Source organism: Pithys albifrons, chromosome 4 (assembly GCF_047495875.1).
Source record: "Pithys albifrons albifrons isolate INPA30051 chromosome 4, PitAlb_v1, whole genome shotgun sequence".
Taxonomy (NCBI): Eukaryota; Metazoa; Chordata; class Aves; order Passeriformes; family Thamnophilidae; genus Pithys; species Pithys albifrons.
The window spans coordinates 49,510,510-49,519,519 of NC_092461.1; the positions used below are offsets into that span (position 1 = coordinate 49,510,510).

At 45.7% G+C, this 9,010-nt stretch overlaps 1 long non-coding RNA gene across 1 annotated transcript; it reads left to right on the forward strand.

Moving 5' to 3' along the window:
• Positions 1–2,221: 2,221 nt before the first annotated feature.
• On the forward strand, positions 2,222–8,479 carry LOC139671338 (uncharacterized). The gene is made up of 3 exons (XR_011697718.1): positions 2,222–2,341; positions 3,326–3,636; positions 6,634–8,479. It is a non-coding gene; the product is annotated as an uncharacterized lncRNA (long non-coding RNA).
• Positions 8,480–9,010: the final 531 nt, after the last annotated feature.

Below are 9,010 nucleotides of genomic sequence, written 5' to 3' on the forward strand. Positions count from 1 at the left end.
GATGCACCTAAAATGGGGATAGTGTATCGTTTCCTTTATAAAAAGGTCTGTGATTTAAGCATGCAACTACCGTTATAGTTATTACATACGCATAGCTGGCCCACCCATAAGACTATTTCAAAGCACTTGTAAATAAAGCTGTCTTTCCCCTCTCAGAGTACCAGGGAACAGCTGCCAGAAAATACATCCTATAGGAAGCTCATGCTCACACCTACAGGTAATGCCTGCCAGAAAAAAACAAGGGAGTAGCACAGTGGCCTATCGGGGCAAGATTTCTAATTTCCTGCTCTTTGTAGGTTCAGGACAAAAGATGTTTATGCATCTGTGAGAGCAGGGTGGCCTTGTTCATCTCCAGAGATCCTTTGCTTTAGCTGGTGCTCTCTGTCCCACCTGACAATCTTGCCATGGTCATAAGAGCCATCTGTGCTTGTGTGATGGATGCACTTTCAACACTGCAACAGCTTTGAGCCAACCATCCTCTCTTCCAAAAAAGAGCTCAGCTGGAGAGCACTTGGGGATGCTGCAGATCTGCTCTATAGGCCAGTGAGCAATAACCTGCAATTAATGCAAAGGAATGGAAAGAAGGTAGAAACAGAGAGAAAGCCTCCTCCTCGAGTCACTGCTTCCCTTCATCCTTGCCAAGTCTACTCAGGCTCCTCACCCTGTTTGAGCCTGTCACTTGAAAACATTTTACTTACGGATCCTTGCAGATGAACAAATGTTTGGCATCTCCAACTGCTTTGGACTTCAGCAGGTTAGAAGTTGGGTTCAAAATACAAGTCATATTTCATCCAACATATTCCAGCCCTCAGTGAAAGGCAGTCACTTCTGGAATGGGACACTGTAGCTTTGTAACATATCCTACTGGCATTAATTACCAGCTTCCTCAGTCAAGGGCTACCTTTTTGGCCAAATGGGCACACAAATGGTTGCCAGTGCTAAGACTCTTGTGTTTGCTCATCCTGAAGAATCAGGCTCCATCACTTTCCCACACCATCCCACAAAAAGAATTGAACTAGCTACTCCTGACATAAATGTATGCAATTTTATATGTATGTAGTCTTTCTAATCAAAACCCCATACATATATTTGATTATTAATGCAGGATAATATGGGGTACAGTATGATACTGATACACTCAAACAATGCTATTTTGGAAATGGGCTATTCTGAGACTTTTATTCACAGCGGCATACACATAATTTCCTTCAGAGCTGTTAGCCCTCAATACATGTTCTGTGTGTAGGTGCATTGTAGCCCACAGCTGGAATTGTTTTGTATTAAATGCCTCCTGTGTAAAAACAGAAGGAAATGGAACTAGCAATAATTATTATGGCAGTTCTTTTTCTAAGATTTTGGAAGAAACCAGTCTCTGCCAAAAGGAGGCACTCAAATAGGTCTTCACTCAGTAAAGTTGCCTAAGTGTTCACTAGCCCAGTTTACAGACGGGTCATGTTTGCAAGAGGCTTTTGTCCTAAAATCAAGCTCCCTGCAGAGATGATCCTGTGGTCTTCATCAGCCACTACTCTTTCATTCAGTTCTGAATGAATAAAAATATTCTTGCATACTTCAAAGGCTTTGACCAACTTCCAAGGAAATGTTACAGCTGCACAGAAGACAGAAGGGTTTAGCCAGTGAAGAATTGATTTTCTGGCTGTAGCAGGATTTACTCCATTACCACACCTCTCTTTTGATGGCAATATAGAAGTAAATAATGACCTTACAAAAGCCTAGTTTTGGCAACTAGCCTTGTATAAAAATTGAAGATGTATCATTGCTCTCAGTAGTTTTTAAATTAGATGGATTATTAGCTACTAGGCCACATTTTTTAAAGTGTTCTTTTGGCCAAGTGCCACTGCAGACTGTCATGAGTTGTCCAACTTCAAACCCCTCTTCTCCTCACTATTCCCAAAGCTGCAACTTCCTACAGCATTTGCAAACAGCTGCTCTTTTCAGAAAGGCAGAAATACTCTGAAATTTGGCTATGTAGCAGCATCTGTCCCAGATGTTTGCAGGACTCCAGCCACAGCTTCCATGTCCCCCGATTACGCTCTTCCCACAGCCAGACCGTGGTGCAGGCACATGGAACACACGGCCAGTTGGCACCAGCTCATCCCGGAGCTGATGGTGCCTGCCCTTCGGAGTTTCCACAGGAGAGCAACCCTCCCTCACGGTATTCAATGCCTCTTTTGTTCTGCTTTTAATCCCGTGTCCAGCCACGGGTTTATTCGACTCCTGCATCGCTGTCAGCAGGAACGATGGCACTTGGTACCATTTACAAGAGACTCAGCACCTGCAGGCTCAAGCTGTGAGTCAAGCAAGACGATTATGGGAAAGTAAGGTATGCACAGAGCAGGGAAAGCAAGTATTTTATCCAGAGAAATGCCAGTAACATGAGAGCTACTGTATTGTTAACGAGTGTCACAAGAAGGGCAGAATGTAGGTATATAGGCCAAAACCAACTCCACTTTCACTCTTTAAAAAATTACGTGAAACAAAAACGTGTTTTTATTTTTCACGGAAAAGGAGCCACGTGATCCACTTTACATTATTACCACGAGGCTTGAAGATCAAGTGGTATCACTTGTTGTGGAAGAGGCCAATTCGGAGTGGCTGACTCAGACCCGGCTCCGCTGGGCTGCCCTGCCCCAGTCGCAGCCATTTCCCGGTGCCTCCGAGTGCCGCTCCGGGCCGGACCGACCCGATCCCACCCGAGTGCGGCTCCCGGCGGAGCTCCGTGAGGCACCGCGAGGGGGCCGCGGCGGCCCCGCCCGGCCCGGCGGAGCGCGGCGCCATCTCGCGGTGCGCTGCGGCAACATGGCGGGCTGGGGGCGGTGGGGCCGGGCTGGGGTGGGGGCGGACCGGGGGCTGAGGGCGGGGGCGGGGGCGGGCCGGGGGCTGAGGGCGGCTGTGGGTGCCGGGCCGGGGGCTGAGGGCGCCTGTGGGGGCGGGACGGGGGCTGAGGGGGGCGGTGGGGGCGGGCTGGGACAGCGGGGGCTCCGCAAGGACAGGGAGGGCGGGACCGCGGGCAGCAGAGGGGTAGGTAAAGCCCACTGGGTAAAGGGCGCCCAAGTGCCTCACTAGTAAGTGCCGGGCTACGATATGAGAAGCTCATCCCTCGCCTGAGGCGAGCAGGGAGATTTTTATTCTACATAGAAATTAACATCTTCCCGGAAAATTTTGTAAGGGTCATGGAAAAAAAAATTATATTAGGGGAAATTTCGAGACTATAAAGGCAGATCTGTGCCTGATGCGAAGAAAGAAGGGCTTTCTCGCTCTCTACTGGTTCTGTAGCAGCCAGATGCACTCTAGTGTTTTTTCACAGAATCACACGATCGATCAGCCTGGAAGAGACCTCGGAAGCCAGAGAGTCCAAGCCATGACTGATCACCACCTCCTCAGCTAGACCAAGGCACCAACTGCCACATCCCTCCTTTTCCTTACACACCTCCAGGGATGATGACACCACCATCTCTCTGGGCAGCCCATTCCAATGTCTAACCATCCTTTCTGTGGAGAAATTCCTTCTAATGTCCAACTGGACATCATCTGGCACACCATGAGGCTGTGTCCTCTATCTTGTCACTTGTTACCTGGGAGAAGAGGCCACCCCACCTTGCTACAAACTCCTTTCAGGTAGCTGAAGACTGATAATGTCTCCCTTCTCAGAGTTTGCAGATGTCAGCATGTAGAGAGGGCTGCTCCACCCCATTTCCCTGCCAAACTTCATTGCTTTGAAATTTCTCAGAACACTTGCCTGCCTCCAGCTGAATTTCTGCTTGAAATTTTCCTAAAAATAGTTCTGCCAGGACTAGAACTGGTTAGGGTTGAAACACTTGATTTTGGCCATGTTAAAATCATATACAGTCATTTCGGACCACCAAAACCCCCCCACCATTTTTCACAAGCTAGAGTGAGTCCATGCTTTGAGGATGATTTGGTAAGGAGCCAGGGATGTAACTTCAGCCCAAACTATTAAAATGCTAAAAGCTGTAGAGAATGTTCCTCTCAGCAGGGACTTTTTAGATTGTGGCAGCTACAGTCCTTGAAGATGCATTAAATTCCAGCATAGGACCACCATGGATAAAGATGCCCTTCCCTTCCAGTGCTCCCTGCGGCTGCTGCAGGCTGCAGTTTTGTTTTTGGGTGCCTCACATCCCTCCATTTGGTGGTTTGTGTGCTTAACTTCCCTTAGAGAGGGTTCACAGAGAGAGTGGCAGCTCAGTGCCATCAGCTCAGGGCCTGTTACACCTCTGCTCAAGCAGAGCATCATACCATAGATGTTTCAGCCCCACACCCATGACCCATGCAGGTGTAGATATGAAGCCATGTGGTGGATTTGTTTTCCACTTAGTCTCTAGAAGCCTGGGCAGTTAAACATTCACAGAAGTTAATGTTCAGGTCACAGAGGTGCATAAACCACTCCAGAACACGGAGGTTGGCTGTGCAACCATCGTTCCAGCCCTTGTGCATGAGCATTAAAGGGCATCTGTACCACAGGCTTCTGGCTTGCTTTGGATGGGGCTGTCTGTGGGTGCCATCTGTGTCATAGGGACTGACGCCTTGGGCACGTGAAGATCAGCACTGCAGCAATCCAAGTGAAACTGAAGTGACATACCCAAGGAGTTGTGCAGCTTAGTATTGTTCAGTGACTGAGCATCAGGAGCTCAGGTGCAGCCAGACCACAGTCCTGCCCTCCAATAGCTCAGTGTGCCTCGCTTTCTCCTGGGTGTGGGAGGCTCGTGTTTCATGGGCATGAGCAGCAGACAGGTGGCTTGGTGGTCTCTGAGATGTCAGATTTTTGCAAACCTAAGGTGGGCATTAAGAACCCATCATTTTCTGCTGTTAAAATCATTTTCTGCTCCAAAATACGAGAGATCCCTGTAATTCATATGAATATGCCTTTCCTTTTCATTTTGGAATGAGCTCTGCTACTCAGACCTCCATGACTTGTCCCCCAGGACATTTGACTTCTATCGGGGAAAGCATCACAAGCACACAGCAGTACAGTCTTGGAAATGGGGGCCAGTGCGTCCCGCGCCTCTCCCACCAATGAGTAATTGGGACAGCGCCAAGGATTTCCCTCTGCCAGATCCGCCGCAGCTCCTTCCTGCGCGGTCGGAGCCCACCCCCTGCTGGGGGCTCGGCTTCTTCTGCCAGCGCGACCGCGTTCCTCCCCTGCAGCCCCGCTCTCCGCAGGCTCATTGCATTTGTGCATGCAGCACACAGTGTCCGTCTGGCTGCACAACAAGCGGTCCTCTAGAGCTCACAAATACCCAGTTTGTAGTTGACAGAGCGCTGCTTTCCTAACACAATCATGCTCTACTGTCTCCTGCAAGAACTAGGGAGACACTGTAGCTGTTCTCAAGCCATTAATTTTGAGGACTTTTGAAAAAATTTATATCAAAAGAATCTTTCCCTTCTGTTCTTTGTTACAGGCATTTTATAATGGGTTCGGATTTTGGTTTTGGTTGGTTGGTTGGTTGGTTGGTTGGTTGGTTGGTTTTTAATATGTAATGTTGCTGCAGTTTTGAGTTCACTCAAGGTGTGTGAATATCAGACAGCATTGCCATAGCTCCAGCAGGGAAGCAGCTTATCTGGAGGGTTGCCTTGGCTTTTTTCACTGAGGAGGGAATGCTGAGGCAATCAAAATTACCTGCTGTTTGTCATTGTAAGTCTTATATCTTTGGAAAGTGACTAGATTGTTTTGGGGAGATTACCTTGTAGAGATGAACAAGAATTTTCAGTTTTTAGGAAGTTAGAAATCAGCAAACTGAAAATTATAGCAGAGGTCTGGAAAACCTCTGGAGTGAGGTTGTCTATAAGGGCCAGGAGGGAGGAGAGGAGGTGCAGCAGATGGTGGAAATACTGCTTGTATAAGTTGCTTCTGGGACTCATTTTTCCTGTGAACACAGCTACAATTTCAAGCCCTGAAACACAAGATTTTAGCAAGCTGCAGGTTTTTGGTTTTTTATCCAGTTGTGACACACATGAAAATACTGCTTGGATTTCACCAGATTAAGTTGGCTGTGGGAAGACAGTCCAAATATGCTTTATAGGGCATTGTAATGAAGATCTTGACAATCCCATATCTAGAACAAACCAGAAAATGCTGGTCAATTGACCAGTTTCCTTTCACTCAAATTCATAAAATCGTGTTACATGCAGTTTCCATGACAAATCAGCAGCACACCATGAAGAGACCTCCTGTTAGTTTCTGTCTTGCCTATACAGTAGCACATGAAATTTCTCTGGGAGTGTCTGTTGGGAAGACCATTTCCACTGTAGCCTGAGATTACCTAGACTATAAGGCTTCCAGAAGGAACTGCCATTCTAGGAGGTCTCACAGATCAGCTGTCTAAGCAGAGTGAGTCTTTCTGCTTTACTTCTGGTTGCAGTGAGTTTCAGCAGTGCTCATGTTTCTGCCAGGACTCACTGAAGGGAAGGCCTGCAGGGATTTAACCATCAGTTTGAGCTGATTTTATGCTGACTCTTGGACCCACATGATATAATTTCTGGTCAGCTGTAGCCTTTCCTGCATGGCAGCACATTTAGTGGTGGCTTTCTGCATTTCTGAAAATTGTAAGTTATAATTTCTAGTAAAATAAACCCTTTCTAATTCTTTTTTTACAGAATGAATCAATAACTGGTTGGAGCTCCAATGTCAAGCATAGCTGTACACTGCCGAGAAGCCTTAGCTGGCAGTGAGAAACTTCCACCTGCAGGACTCATCTCACCTTTGACTTGGGCAAATAAAGTACCCCTGGGGCAGGAGTTGACTTCTGCCTTGTATTTGTCCCACACCCAAGTGATAATCATGGTCCTTAAACAAAAGGGCTTCTGATTAATAGATTGGAATAACCCCATGGGAACCTTCAAGTCTAACTAGGATAAAAGGTGCCACATTCCCAAACAGCCTGCAGGCTATGTAATGGCTAATTTATTGGCACAAAATTACAGGGTGACCCAGGCTGATCTGAGCCATAGCCTCTTGCTCCATATCCAGGCAGAAGGTCTGTGGTGTTCTTTCCAAATTTTCATATTTGCCAGTTCGGCAGGATTCAAGTTTTTGATAAACTTACAGCCTCCATTGGCAGGGTAAAGCAAAATAAGATCAAGGTAGACAGAAATTATAACTGGAAATAAATGTTGGCAACTCTCACATAAATACTAGTTTTGACCTCTGATTTTTTAATAAAAGCAGGACAGTGAATTCTACACCACTTCCCACCAGGGCAGTTAGCAAGGACCAGAACACGACATCACTCAGCCTAGTTGTGTGCATGTGTAGGTAGGAGCCAGATACTGAGCAGTGTTAATAGGCCAGTGGGATGGAAGCAGCCTTCAGCTGGGATATCAGGGTGCTGCTACAGTGTGAATTTGAAGTTGCTCTGTTCTATCTCCACCCTAAGTGATAAACAACACATGAAAGCAGTAAAGTGGAGTTAATGTCATACCTGAGCACTGTATGCACCTTTTAGTGTGCTGAAATGTGTTCTAGCTTTGGAAGTCAGCATGCAGGTATTTCATGGTCTTGGCTAACTATGCATTTGTTAACTTAGATGTTATGTAAAGGGCCTGCTCTCTGTCTCCCTCTGTGATGGCCATATAGGCTGTGCCAAAAATATAGCCCAGACAAGCACTTGGCTCCAGATGTAAGCTGCCCCAGTTGTAACTCCTGCACACTGTTAACATGCTTCAGTAAGTTTGGAAACCAGCATCAAACACAGCTTTCTCTCGACTTCCAAACTGCAGTTTTTACAGTGTGTTATGTTTCTGTCAGGAAATCTGTATTAGATGCCAAGTTGGTAGGAAATTCAATATCCCACTCTAAAATGTTTATAGTTGGGTATGTATATCTAAATGTAACTTCCAGTTGCTAAGTTAACATGGTTAAAAGAATCCCCCATCTGAGACTCAATCAGCCAGCTGTAGAATGCACTGAAATTGCTTCCAATAAATATTGCAAGCATGAGGGAGCCGTTCCTGTCAGAGCCTCGGATCCAGAGTCCCTCACAGTATCTTCTGCAGGACCTCAGCATTTCCTGGTGTCTAGACTTGGACTTTTATTTAGTTCATTGTTTTAAATAGTGACAGAAATGTGATTAAAACTATGATAGGACATGTCATTTGCTTTCACAGTATAAACCAGAATGTTGATCTTACCCCAGCAAAGGCAGATCCTTAGTGGTTATAGAATCACAACCATAGCAATAATTACATGGCAAATATCAGATTTATTTTTTATAAATATGTGCCTTAATAATTTTTCAAAGGTATAACATTTACATATACATTTGTAAATTATATATGTGGCTCAGTTGCATGAAGCAATGTATCTTCTCATACTAGGTAATATATTTACATGGCACTATTACTAGAACTATAAGGTTGCGGAAGGTTAGCTTTACAAATACCCTGTCCTCATTCATATCTCATAAGTATATGATAAAACATCTCCATTATGTAGATTGCAAGCATGCAAAACTAGTGTATAAATGTGTTCACTCCATGGTTAAATGATCTTACTCTTCCATAAGCAGAAGCAATGTGATTGCCCTTACATTCAAATTAACCACTTTACACCTGTTTCATTCACCTTTTACATTCAAAGTATTTGCTCTTTTATAGAAACTAAAATAAATTTTAGTCAGCCTTTTCAAAAGTACCCTTGATTTCCATTCATTACCCATTTTTGTGGAAAGCCTTTTTATAAACATTATCTTAGTAAGGGGATTTGACAAAGCAGGCACACATCTGTGTGGAGTGAGCTCCTCCCCAAAGCTGTGATGTCTCACTGCACAGGCTGAATCTCCACCAGTCATTGTGACTACCCCAGCTCTCCAGGTGTTTTTCAGTCTGAGTGCCTTTAGGATTTCCCACCTGCTGTTCTGTGTCTCAGGCCTTGCTGAAGTGTGTTTGACTGACAGCAGATCCGTGATGGCTGTAACCCCTGGCTGTGTGGTGGCTGTGTCACTGCCATCCTGGAGCCTGTGTGCTGCTTATAAGA